This window comes from Peromyscus californicus, unplaced genomic scaffold (assembly GCF_007827085.1).
Source record: "Peromyscus californicus insignis strain IS unplaced genomic scaffold, ASM782708v3 Scaffold_24__1_contigs__length_46423439, whole genome shotgun sequence".
NCBI classification, from domain to species: Eukaryota; Metazoa; Chordata; class Mammalia; order Rodentia; family Cricetidae; genus Peromyscus; species Peromyscus californicus.
In genome coordinates, this window is record NW_026294535.1 from 5,040,560 (window position 1) to 5,054,708 (window position 14,149).

The window sequence follows — 14,149 nt, forward strand, 5'->3', positions numbered from 1 at the left end:
AGTGAGCTCAGCGGGTAAAAGCACCTGCTTCATAAGCCTGACCTGAATTTATTTCCCCAAAGCCCACAAAAAAGTCAGATGTGGCCACACACCTGCTATTCCTGCACTCCTGAAGAGGGCTGGGGACAGAGACAGGAGAACCCGCCGAAAGCCCTCAGGCCAGCTAGTCTGGAGCAGCGTCACAAAAGCAGAAGCAACAAGAGAGAGCACCTCAGTGAGGCAGAGGCGAGGAGTGCTCCGAAAAGTTGTCTTCGGACCACACACGCACTGTGGTGTGCACTTGTCTGTACTCACACACACAAATAAAAAATATAAACAGACACAACTTCCAGGAACCCCCACTTCCTGTAGGACAAAGCCCCCCTCCTCCCTCCTCCGCCCCCCTCTTTGATTAACGCACTGGAGAAGCCATGCGATTTTGTAACTTGTTTCTGCTCACTGTCATCGACTGCTAGCCCCTGACCTTTTCCTGAGAAAACGCCTATCCGGCATCTCCTCACGCTCCTCTGTGAGCCCACGAGCCGTACACTGAAGCACAGGGGAGGCAGATACTGAAGAGGAGATGGTAAGAATGAGGTGTGCCTGTCACCCAGTCTCTCCTGCCAGCAGCGCCAGGCACCTGAGCAGATGCCCCAAAATACAGCTGTTGGAGGAACAAACACAGGACCACGTGGAAACCAGTGCTGGCTGGGTGTCTGTGCTGGTGAGGAGCTGTGTTTGCGTAAGAAAAGCAAGCGGTGCAGAGGCAACAGGGGCAGCAGACAGGTCTGGGCTTGACAGCCACAGTGAACAGATTCCTCAGCCAACGGCATCTGCTTCCCTCTGTAACACAGAACTCAGTCCAACAACCACATAAGGCTGTTGGGGGGCAGCTAAAAATGAGAGACCCTGAGATGAAAAGGAACTCAAACACGGGGCCCTCTCCCCTGGAAACATCAAAGCAGGAGCTAAGGATGTGCACCGGAGCCCCCGCGGGTGACATGCAGTGTCTGGACGGATACTTCAGGCAAACTCTCACACAAGCACTCTCAAAATTTAAATCTGTTTTTCATGCAAATAGCTATAAGATGGCAGCCAGTGCACAATGTGAAGTCCATATTCGTCGATGTTAACTGATGCTCTGCTTACCCTTCAGGCCAAAGACACCAGCACGCTCTCCTGGGCAGACCAAGGCTTCCTGCATCAGCAAGCCATTTGAGAGGCAGCTCACCCCCAGGTATGGCTAAGATGTGGCTGGCGTGGTGACCTATTGCACAACCTCCAGTTGCAAAAGCCACCCTGACTTCCAGGAACATCTGTCACGGCACCAATACCTGAAGGCTCATGCCTAAGGCAGGTGGGGTGCGCCGACAAGGGCTCTGAAGAAGCATCAGAGGAAGCGATCTGCGCGGTAATGCTTTTCTACATTCCGTGTCCTCGTCCTCGTGAGAAGGTGAACTCACCCCTACGTCACTGGGGGCATTGTCGAGACTTAGAGGCAAGCACGCGTAAGTCTCTGGCACAGGAAGGATCATGTTAATGATGTGAGCCGTCAAGTGGGTGCCTGGAATGGAACCCAGGGCCTCTGCAGAGCGGCCATCAGGAGGACATCTTCCTCCCCGATTGGTGGAGAGCACGTGACCACCGCCGCCGGTGCAGGGGATCCCTTCCCTGCTGAGCCACTAGGAGGAGATTTCCCACTGTTGCTTTTACACAAACAAGGCCAAAGCAGTAGACAAGGCAGGTAACGTCAGTCAGGTTTGCATCTGGAGTCACGGAAGGTCACGGACACCTCCAGGGTTCTACAAACCCGCTCTGTTCACACTGGGAGAGAGGATGAGGGGAAGGTGTTACCTGACTCTCCGGGTTGGGAATCTGTCTGTAGGAACCGCCACACATCTACTTCCTCCTGCCCTGGGAATGAGCGTCACCCCCAAATGCTCCCCTGTCCCAACTGTCACTATCTCTTTCTTCTCAAGCTGAGTTCTCTGTTGTTTCACTCCCTCGAAGACTAGGGAGACTGTGCGTGCCCACGGCCACTCCCCTAGCTCCTGGGCGCAAAGGCTGGCATTTTCTGGGCGCTAGGCACTTCGCTCCATTCCTGTTGTTGCCCTGAGTCACTGGAATACCCTGACCCACCAACAAGGCCATGAGCACCATGGCTCTAGAAGCAACTTTCCATTTTCCTCCACCAACCGCGCTCGCCTGGAGTCTAGACTCATGCAACAGTTTCTCATGGCTCTTTCCATGGGACTTCGGCTCCGCTGCTTTTCATATGACCTCTAAATCCATCTCAGTTCCTGTTTGATTCACAAATTTTTCAGAATTACTTGCTAGAAGGGAGACAGATTTGTAAATAAAGTCACCAGGAAGCCAGCAAACACTGTACCAGTAACTAGGTTCAGGATTATCAGGCAGTAACTTCAACAAGAGGAAACACCAAGGTACACCACAGCCATAAACTAGGTAGAGGCTAAGGGGGAAGGCGGGTCTCCTATGGAGGCCTTCTTAACAGTCACAGAGAGGACTCGACAGCCTGTCAGACCTCACTCAACAGGAAAACCAAATGAAACAAACAGACCCCAAGCCGGCAGAACACATAACATAAAACACACAGTCACCATCAGCTCATAAAACAAACAGGCTCTTACCTGCTTGGTCAAGTTGAAGCAAAAGACAAGGGACACACATAGACATAGACAACTTCTTTACCTGGGGGAGTTGAAGAACAGGGAGAATGATAAGTGAGGTGACGACCAACGGGAAAACCTCCCCCGCCGTGGGGCTTCCTGGGCAGCCAGCCATCCAAGAACTACCCAGTTCAGTAGAAAAGGCTGAGTGCATGTATTATTCACGTGTGTGTGTGTGTGCGCGCGCGCGCGCACGCGTGTGTCACGATGCACGTGTGGAGTGGCTCCTCTCCTTCCAGCAGCCAGGTCCTGGGGACTGAACTCAGGGGTCAGGCTGGGTGGCAAGGGCCTTCAGTTGTGGGGTCAGCTTCCCTCCCCGTCTACAGCTCATTTTTATGTAACTTAGGAGACTCTCCCCATTGGGACTAATGATCTTTAATACAGCATTTGAAGTGTGTTGATTTTATTCTACTGTATTGATTTACCTACGTTTGGTGACTCAGTGTACTGAACCATGAAATGGGTTTAATAATGACCATGTTTTTAAAAGCACCAGGATACTTAGTGTTTCCAAAACACAACATGCTATTCCAGGGAGGGGAAAACACATCCTCATAATTAGTCAAAATATTTTTTCAGCTAAAAAAACTTCAACCAACACATCTATTAAAAATCATGCTCATCTAAGTCTGGTGCTGCATGCCTGTCAACCTAGCCTAGGGAGGGTGAAGCAAGAGGATTGTGGTAAATTCAGGGCCAGTTTGAACCTCAGAGTGAGTGACAGGCCAGTGTGGGCTCGACAGAAAGAACCTGTCTCAAAACACAAAACACGGTCTTGCGAGATGGCTCAATCAGTAACGTGATTGCTGTGCAAGCATTCGAACCCGAGTTCCGAGCCCCCAGGCCCACACAGCGGTGCATGTCCGGGAACAGACAGACTTCCTGGCGCTCACCGCCAGCCTGTACAGCTGAGTTGGTACACTCCAGGCTCAGTGAGACCTTGTCTCAAGAAATAAGGGGGAAAGCAATTGGGAAAGACATCAGCCTGTGTCCTCCACACAAAAGCTTGTGTGCATAAACACATATACCCATATGTACACGTGCATACACACAAACATGTACACATGCATATATCACATGCCAACACATATACTCACCACTAAACAGAACAAGTCAAACAAATACATATGCTCAAGATTCTGAAAATTATACTAGTAAAAACCAAAATTACACTAAATAAATAAAAGTTACTTTTGCCAAATTTACACAACTAAATAACATTTGAATTTGTAATAAAGGAGGCTGCTACATAGATGCATTTAATAAACCCACAAATATTCTATCAGCAATACTTTAGGAAACTTTAGAATCATATCTCTTTATCACACAATAAAAAATGTTTAAAGACCAAAGTGGCTAGAGTTTATGGAAATCATCAACTAAGAGAATGGATTCTTGGAGCTGGAGAGATGGCTCGGTAGCTAAGAACACTGGCTGCTCTTCCAGAGGACGGGAGTTCAGTTCTCAGCGCCCATGTCAGGCAGTTCACAATCACCTGTAATTCCAGCTCCAGGGGATCTAAAACTTGCTTCTGACCTCAACGGGCATGCACATACATGGGATACATTCACACACACACACACTAATAACACTAATAAAGATATTATGCATGGTGGCGTATGTCTTTAATCCTAACACTTGGGAGGTAGAGGCAGACAGATCTCTATGAGTTCCAAGCTAGCCTGGTCTAATAGCCAGGTCCAGACTAGCCAGCTAGCAGGACCAAATGCTGTCACAAAAAAATTAAGGGAGGGAGGAGCCTGGGAATCTGCTCTTCCAGAGGATCTGAGGCAGGAGCCTAGGAGCCTAGTCTGGTGGTTCACAATCGCCTGTAATTCCAACTCTAGGGAATACTTTCTTCTGGCCTCCATGGGCATGTACACATATGGCGGACACTTGCACGCACACACACACACACACACACACACACACACACACACAAACGATATTTTTAAATTGCAAAAATAAAGTCAGAGAGAGACAGACAGACAGAACGCATCCTTGCCTTGTTCTAAATTCAACCACTTATGCTACAGACTTCTGTACAGAAGCACACCACAAGAGCGCTGCCCGACCAGGTAGACGTCTTGATGGAGGCAGGAAAAAGGGCTCAGTCACACAAGCGTGGAGGTGTCCCTGTTGGGCTCCTGGATGCCACCTTAGTCTCTTCCTAGTTCAGCTCCTCAGCAGCACACGTTTAAAGAGAAACTCCTTCTGAAGACCACAGCAGGGAACTGGGCAGGCGGAGGGAACACAGAAAGCTGAAACAGGAAGCTCCTGGGACAAAAGCGCCCACCTTCTAAGACTAAAAGAGCTCAAGCCACATGCGGTACATGTCTGGAACCCCAGAGCTTCGGATACGGAGGCAGGAGGACCAAGAGTTCAAAGCCAAATCCAGCTACATAAAAAGTTCAAGGCCAGGCTAGGCTACAGGAGAGACCCCATCTCAAACAAACAAGTAGCAACAAGTAAATACATGTTTTCCTATCACATAAAGCACAGGCCTGGGGGCTGGAGAGATGGCCCAGGGGGTAAGAGCGTGTGAGCTTGGTTCCCAGCACACATATCCAGCAGCTCACAGTCTGTAACTCCAGTTCCAGGGGAATCCAATGGCCTCTGTGGGTACCTGCACTCGTGTGTACATACCTATATACAGACTCACACACATAATTAAACATAAATCTTAAGAAAACCACCGACTCTTGTGATATCCTTAGTCTTTCAGAAACAAAAAGTACACAGGCTGTTACTAAAAACCAGGTTTTTAGGTTCAGAGATAAAATCCTAAAAAGAACTTCAGAAAGTCAGGATTAAAACTTGGCTAGATGGAGAAAATATACTCTTTATACTCCAGACTATATACTGTCCCATCTCAAGAAACTGTTACCGTGTGGGTTAATGAACTTTAGCAAGTTCCACAGTACAAGATTAAAAATCTGTACTGAATCATGCAAGTGACATGTTCTAGAATGTGCTAGCCAACACACCACTGGCATGGATCTAGGCATCGGCCGGCATTGGCCGGCTGTGGTGAGTCACCATCAGATCCTGCTGATGCGCATGCTCACTGAGTTTGTCTTTAAGAGGCAAATCACATTTTCTGAGGAGATAGAGCTGACCTTTGTATTTTAAACCCACCCTTCTGAGAAGGACAAATTCAAAACTCATCATGTTACGAAACACGTAGGCCTCCACCTTCCTGTGGAGGTTAATTTCCTTGTGGACACTTCCTGCAAATGATATTCCTCACCTCAGAGATAAGGATACGGTAATCAGACCAAGCATAAACATGAAAAGGAACTTCCTCCTCTCTTAGGTACACAGATCACAATTACTGAATGAAACAGCAAAATCCAAGAAGGAAACAACCTGGGGAAATTCTACCTCAAGGTATTTTTTTTTTTAATATTAAAGCTGGGTGTGGTAGCATATACCTGTGGTCCTAGAGATAACTCAGAAGACAGAAGCAAGATGATTTTGAGTTCAAAGTCAGTCTGGACTACACACAGTGATACCGTGTCTCAAAACAACAACAAAAGCAGTAAAAAAAAATTTATAAGACTAACTAAGTATACAAATTATGCCCTGCAAGAAAAATTCACTATTTTTGTCAAGAGAAGTATTTAGACATCTTCATGCTCAAAGACCTTGAAAATAGATTTTCATATTAATTGGCATAAATCTGAAAACTGCTTATAAAGAGCTAGGCTTATGGGCGTCCAACTGGGAGGCTGAGGCAGGAGAATTGCCCTCGACTGAAAGTCACCTAAGGCTATGTGGTGAGACTCTGTCTTAAATAGAGGAGAAGGAGGAGCAGAAGGAGAAGGAAGACAACAGCTTGTATATTTAGAACAAGATGGGCAGGCAGCTTCGAGCTCTTGCCATGCAATTCTGACGACCGACCGGAGTTTGATCCTTACAGCCTGCATCAAGGCAGAAGAGAACTGACCCCACAGTTATCCTTAACTTCTGCACACACATGCCCACACACATCACACACAGCAATAATAAATACATTCTGGTATTGGCAAAGACAAAACCAGTCTATTTGTCCGACCCTGGCATGCCTACAATTATTCAGATAGTGGGATATTAAATAAGGCTTCTAGAAAACCTTCTCAGTATGTAGACAGAAATCCCTCATCGTGATAGATTTGCTGAAGTAAGACGGGGGTGGACAGAAGGGCAGGCACTGAGTAAGTGGGAGCAGGAAATGGTGGCATCCATAGAATCAAGAGATACGAGATACTAAGGGTGAGAGTTATTACAGGTCAAAGATCTGGGACCTGACACAACTCCCCAAGACTCCACCTCCCCGTCACTAGGGTGACTACTCATCGTACAGATCATCACTATACAGTCATCCCGAGCAGTAGCACAGCCTACACACAGAACTGGATCAGGGCCAGAAGTGGTCCTCGCCAGCTCCTCCACAGTGCTTAACTGGAAGCTGCGCCAAACAAGAAACAGTTTGTGGCAAGCGCTCAGGGTGGCTTGGGATTCGCTGTATTTGGAATTAATGCTGGTTGATTTTACTTGGAATTAAACTCAATATTGGAGGGCCTGGGGAGGTGGCTCAGTCAGTACACTGCTTGCTACAAGTGTGAGAACCTAAGTTCTGGTCCCCAGCACCCACTGAAATTCAGGCCTGGCTGAGAAAGTCCAGAACTCCAGCACTATAGACAGGGATCCCCAGAGCCCATCGGCCAGCCAGTCTAGCCCAGCTGATTAGCATCAGGTTCAGTGAGAGACCCCGTCTCAAAAACAAGGTGAAAGTGATGGAGGGGGACACTGGTTTCTGCCTCAGGCCTCCACACACACTCACATGCACATACACCCACACACATGCACACGCACAAACACATACACACGCCTCACACAACAGTCAGATATTGGAATCAAGTCTAAGATTTTCAGTCCTGATAGGAAAACAGGAAAAGTAAGTAGTTGGGGTTTTGTTATTATTGTTGCTTTTAACAAACATTTCTGTAGCATTTTCTATGTGCTAGGTATATTTATGGCTTCTATAAATATTAACTAATTTAATTTTCACATTAAAGTCATGACATAACTACTATTATTACATACATTTACTGATGAGAAACTGAGGCATAACCAAGTTAGCCATGGTCACATGGCTATTAGCAAGCCAGAGGCCAGAGCCAAGCTATAACTTTGAAGTCCAGGCACTTACCTATTATTTGGTAACAAAAAAGATCAGAAATCTTAATAATTACAGAGCTAAAAGAAACCAGTAACACATTAGTCTAGGCCAATCATCTTTAAGATTTTTTTAAGGTGAGGGGTTGGGAATCTTCAGGCAAAGTAGGCAGAGTCACCAGAGCTAGATAACTGGGCCAAAAATTACACAGCAGATTTCTACTTCCCATCCCTTGCCTAACTTTGATAACTTGTACTACCTGGATCCCTCATTCAGTATTCAGTGCAGCGTAGGTTATCCTATCTACCCAGTGTGTGTGTGTGTGTGTGTGTGTGTGTGTGTGTGTGTGTGTTTGGGTGTGTGCTCGAGTGGGTATAGAGGCCAGAGGTCAAAGTTAAGTGTCTTTCTCAATCATTCTTTGCTTTCTGCATCATCATCGACACCATCATCATCATCATCATCATCATCACCATCACCATCATCATCAACATCATCAACATCATCACCACCACCATCATCATCAACATCATCAACATCATCACCACCATCACCATCACCATCATCATCTTCAGTTGTTGTTGGTGGTGTTGTTTTGAGACAGGTCTCACTATGTAGCTCTGACTGGTATGGAACTCACTAGGTAGACCATGCTGGCCTTGAACTCAGAAATCCTGCCTCTGCCTCCCAGTGTTGGAGTTAAAGGTGTGCACCACGACCACTGGTTACACCTTGGTCTCAAAAAAATGGACCTAGACCTCACCAGTTAGGCCAGGATGACAGGCCAGCCAGCCCAGGATCAGTCCAGTCTTCCTCTGCTTTCTCAGCACTTAGAGTACTCATGTCATCAGGCTTTTTACATGGGTGCTAGTCTGAACACAGGTCCTCAAGTTTCTACGACAAGCACTACCACCGAGCCATCTCCCCAGTCCCCATTTCCTTATAAACCTACACTCTACCTCCTCGGATTGACTATAGCCCCTCAGGACAGGGCTTATGCCTTCCACCTCTGTAACCCGATTCTCATCCCAGCGCCCCCTCCTACCAAAGCATCGCTGTCATATTGAGGGATGAAGCCTGAGGTGGGAATGGTGCAGGCTGTGCTCACAAGTGACAGGTCAAAGGCTCCTCTGGGCACAGGTATTCTCATGGCCTATGTACCTTCCCTTTTACACACACACACACACACACACACACACACACACACACACACACACACACGAGGGGGGGTGAGAACATGCAAGCCCACACCAGTTCCTAAGGCTGAACCTAGAAAGATGGTTAGACTTGAGAAAGCACCGCCTTGCCAGGGTGTGGTGGCACACGTCTTTAATTCCAGCACTTGGGAGAGCCCCAGGCAGTGGCTATCTGAGTTTGAGGTCAGCCTCGTCTATATAGAGTTCCAGGACAGCCAGAGCTACATAAAGAGACCCTGTCTCAAACAAAACAAAACAGAAACCATTGCCTCGGCAGGTGTAGGCCAGGATCAGGAATTCAAGGTCATCCTTGCTACAGAAAAAGTTCAAGGCCTGTCTCAAAATGACAATGACAAAAACAATTCCTCCAGGTCTCAGAAGGGAGAGGACACCGACTGTGTGAAAGTGAAGACCCTAGAACTTCAGCGCACTAGGCCTCTGACACGGCAGACCAGTTTGTCTGAAGCCTCATCCTCACCCTTCCTTCTGTGGCTATTCCCAGCCAGATTAAACCAGCTGGCCAAGATGTGATCCCTGCCGATTTCTCGATGATGAAAATCTAAAAGTATGAACCAAGTAAAGACACGGGTTTTTTTTTTATTTTTTGTGGGTTTTTTTTTTTTTTGAAAGTCACTCCCCTTCCGCCCCACAATAAGCCAGAACAAGAGTTAACTAGAAAAAGCTGAAAACACTCCAAAGCCTTAGGAAACACTCCCTAGGGTCCAGCTCAGAGGATGCAAAGCAACCCCACTCTGCCTCCCTGGCCTCTGTGACCTTTACCACGCTGGACTTTGAAAAGGCTCAGAAAACAAGTGGTCTGGCAGAAGTTTATTCTCAGATCAACACTCACAGTTCCTCTGAAGAGTCACACATGCACACGCTCTCTCACGCTCTCTCGAAGGTGCAGCCCAGTTGTTTATGCACGTCTGTCAAATCCCCAGCTGAGCCAATCCTCATCCCCAGGGCGACAGCCTTACCTTATAGTACAGCGGTTGCTGGTGGCCAGCCACTGGGCTCTGGGGTCTGCGGGAGCACAGAGGGAGCCTACTGGGTTTTCTGGCGTGGTCTGGATGGGGTGATGGCCCTTAGCTACAAGCAATGTGAGCAAAGACGGTAATTATCAGACAGGAAAGCGGGACAACACACTGGCTAATATCAGGGTCACCCTGGGAGCCTCACAATTTTAGCCCAAGGCCAAAATACAGGATCTGAGGAAGGACTCCAGTGTGTAAGGTCCGTGGAGCGACTTCATCCCTGGAGACCTCCAGCAGCTTACTATTCCTGGATCAGCCTGCCACACTCTGTCTGTTCTCAGGAGAGCCTGACAGGCAGTGATGTGAACCTTCCCTGGGAGCGCAAGGGAAGGTCCGGACATCGGGCCTACACTGTGCCCATCTAGCCTGTAGGGTGAGTACAGAGTGGGCAAAAGAAACCCATCCCGTCCTTACACAAACACAGAAACAAACAACTGAGTTCCTACTTCCCAACTAACTTCTGGATAAATGGATGGGATCTTCAAGCCCCAAAGGACTGAAAAGCAAGTCACAAATAACAGCAAATGCCTTCCAGCTTTCCATTTCCTCCCCAGGATTCCGATCAGGCATCAAAGTGAACAAGAGGGGCTGGGGAGACGGCCTAAGTTGGTGAGGTACCTGCCACCCAAGCACCAGGCCCTGAGTTCAGGCCCCTAGCACCCACACAGAAGGTGCCACACCTGGCACATGTCTGTACGCTCGGCACCGGGGTGGGTGCAGAAACAGGAGGACCCCTGAAGCTCACTGGCCGGCCGGCCTCGCCACCCTGGTGAGCTCCAGGTTCAGTGAGAGACTGTCTCAAAAACTACGGTGGAGAACAATGGAGGAAGGCAATTCTGGCTTCTACACACGTGTGCAAGTGCATTCACATGCACACACAGACACACCCACCCTCACACGCACATACATGAAAGGCGAGCATGGAACTAACACGATGGCTCAGCAAGTAAAAGCACTCGCTGCCAAGCCTCCCTGAGTTCGATCCCTGGAATCTGCTGTGGATGATTGATAAATAAAACACTGGCCGGGCGGTGGTGGCGCACGCCTTTGATCCCAGCACTTGGGAGGCAGAGGCAGGCGGATCTCTGTGAGTTCGAGGCCAGCCTGGTCTCCAAAGCGAGTTCCAGGAAAGGCGCAAAGCTACACAGTTTCTGTCTCGAAAAAACCAAAAAAAACCCAAACAAACAAACAAAAAAAACACTGATTGGCCATTCGCTCAGGCTAGACAATGGTAGGCCTCAGCGAATGGCCAAGCAGTTTAATTAATATGAGCTTCTGAGTGATTATTTTATAAGCGGTTGTGGGGGTCCGTGGGGCTGGACAGGACTGGAGAAAACTCCAGCTACAGGAATCCACATGGTAGGAGGAGAGAACTGATCCTCTAAGTTGTCCTCTGACCTCCATATGCATATTGTAAAGCATGCATGCCCACACACATACACACACACACACACACACACTAAACAAACAAATATTATTTTTTTACAATGAGCACAAATCCAGCTTGGTGGATGTCCCTGCTACACAGCAACACTGTGGCCCAGCACCATCAACACCAAGGCACGGTTACTTCTGGCTAGTAAAATCCTCTGCTTCAGAGTCTGCACCAAATAGGCTCTACCCTACCTTTAGTTCTTGTCGGGAGTGATTTTAGATAGCTAAACCTGAAGAGCATTCTCCTCCTCCTCCTCCCTTTTTTTTTTTTTTTTTTTTTTTTTTTTAATTTTTCGAGCCAGGGTTCTCTGTGTAACCCTGACCGTCCTGAACTCGTTCAGTAGACCAGGCTGGCCTAAACTCCGAGATCCGCCTGCCTCCGCCTCCTGAGTGCTGAGACTACAAGCGTGCGACACCACTGTCCTGCTGGAAGCATTCTTTTCTGTCTTCTCAACATTTTCATAGTTGATCCTTGTATGTGCTCGGAACCACAGCAGTAATACACATCAGCACTTCACTTCTTTCTAGGCCAAGTAAGATTCCCTTGTGTGGACACACCACATTCCATCAGTTTATTCATGAGTTAGTGGACAATGAAGAAAGCTGCTATAAACATCATGTTCATGAGCTTGTTGGACACTGTTTTCAATTCTTTTATGAAAACACCTAAAAGTGGAATTATTGGGTCACATGATAACTGTAGTAAACTTCTTGAAGAACTGCCAAACTGTTTTTCGAAGCAACTACCCCACTTACTTCCACAAGCAGTTTGGGAAACAGTTTACCTACATCTCTGCCAGCACTTATGTGTATTCTTTATTATATCCATCCTATCGGCTCAAAGTAGTGGGATTCTGTTTTTTGAGACAGGGTCTAATGTACAGGTCTAGCCTCAAGCTTGCTATGTAGCTGAGGATGGCCTTGAGCTCCTGATCCTCCTGCCTTTTCCTAGGTGCTGGGATCATAGACATGAGCCAGGAAGTGGGCCATCACCAGCCATGGGATCTGCTGGGACACGGACATTGGAATCCCTAGACTTCAGAATGTGGCGAATAAATGTCGCTGTTTATAAACTACCCACTTTACAGTAAATTGCTATAGACTGGGTCTGAAAAGATAAAGCACCAAGGAATGGATTCTCAAAGGAAAAGCAAAATCTATACCATTTAATTACAGGACCCCAAAGATCAGCGGGGTTTGTATTGGCTGTAGAACATACCAGATCAGACTCTAGCTTATCTTCCACAGCTGGTGTGCAGGCAGGCCTTTACCAAAGCACAAGCGTGGCTCCCTGGGTCTCATCCATGACCACTGAACCGAACAGCAAGGCATGGAGCCCAAGCACACATGCACTTGTCTACATTTGCACATTTATGAACCTACGCACCTCATCTTCAGTGATGTTCTAACCTGCACTCTTAATCAGTAACTGTTGGGACACGTGACTGTTCCACCAAAGTCACCTCAAAAATTTTAATTTATCTCTGAGGTTTGTTTTCTCTTTTCCACTTTTATTATTCTAAGGGCAGCACAGAAACAAGGATTCCCAGTAGGAACAGCTATGGAAAGATCTGCGGTGGCATCCCAGAGGGCCTTTTGGAGTCAGTAGGTCAACCACTCCTCCTGAGGAAGAATCTAAGGTCAAGGCAGGTAATTAACTGGTGTCAGAATTGGCTCCGAATCCCATTGTGCTTGGCTGACTCCTCCACCTGATGACTGACTCTAAACGGAGACTATAATTCCTCACATAGCATCCATGCCAAGGGCACCACCCAACTAACTAGTAAGTTCGGAGCCTTGCCAATATTCAGAACCCAGCACAAAGGGACATCACAAGATCTTCTATGACTAAGGAAAGCTGCAGTCTCACCAAGGAGAGACTGTCTACCAAAGCAAACAGACAATGGGTACATTTATTTATATGTCTATCATCTCTCTATAAATCATAAATTATTCAACCAATTAAAATCACTAGAATTTTCCCTTAAAACTTGCCTATAAAACACATTTTTGAGTTTGTTATTTGCTTATCTTTCTGTCTAGATTCTTCTTCATCAATCATAAAAATTCCTATTTATTCTTTGACAATTTCACACATGTGTATAATACATATTGATCATTTTCTTTCTTAATTTGAAATAAAATTCAAAGCAGCATTAAAAAAATACATTAAGTGTTGCAAGAACATCACAGAAACAGATGGTCAGAAAAAGATGTAATTACGATTTCTTCTCTTTTTTCCCTCTAACTTTTCACCCATGATCAATTTCTAATACTTCACCCATTTCTTTATCCTATTTTTCCACTGACAAGATCTAAACCCAAAGGTAATAATAAAATATGCTCCATGCTTTTATTTATAAAAATCAGCACAGAGGTCAACAGACGAAATTAGCTAGCACAGAAATAGACAACTATAGAATAATTTATATAAAAAGCCATTGTGAAGAGAAAATGTGTACAGATGTTTTTTGGTTTTGTTTTGTTTTTGTTTTTGTTTTTTTGGTTTTGGTTTTGGTTTTTTTTGTTTTGTTTTGTTTTGTTTTGGAGATAGGTCTTGCTATGTACTCCAGGCCAGCTTCACACTTGTGACTAATAGTCACAGGCTTCAGCCTCCTAAATTCAGGGGTCCCAGGTGTGTACAACCACATCTGGTGA

At 46.7% G+C, this 14,149-nt stretch overlaps 1 protein-coding gene across 2 annotated transcripts in view; it reads right to left on the bottom strand.

Moving 5' to 3' along the window:
• The window catches only part of Txnrd1 (thioredoxin reductase 1), a 90,874-nt gene that overhangs the window by 57,991 nt on the left and 18,734 nt on the right, over positions 1–14,149 (bottom strand). Inside the window, exon 1 of one of the 2 annotated variants that reach the window (XM_052752997.1) lies at positions 2,631–2,679. The exons of the other annotated variant lie outside the window; for it this stretch is intronic. The gene's annotated coding sequence lies outside the window, so the exon portion shown is untranslated. Of the gene's footprint in view, positions 1–2,630; positions 2,680–14,149 lie in introns of those variants that run through there. 2 annotated transcript variants of the gene reach the window in all.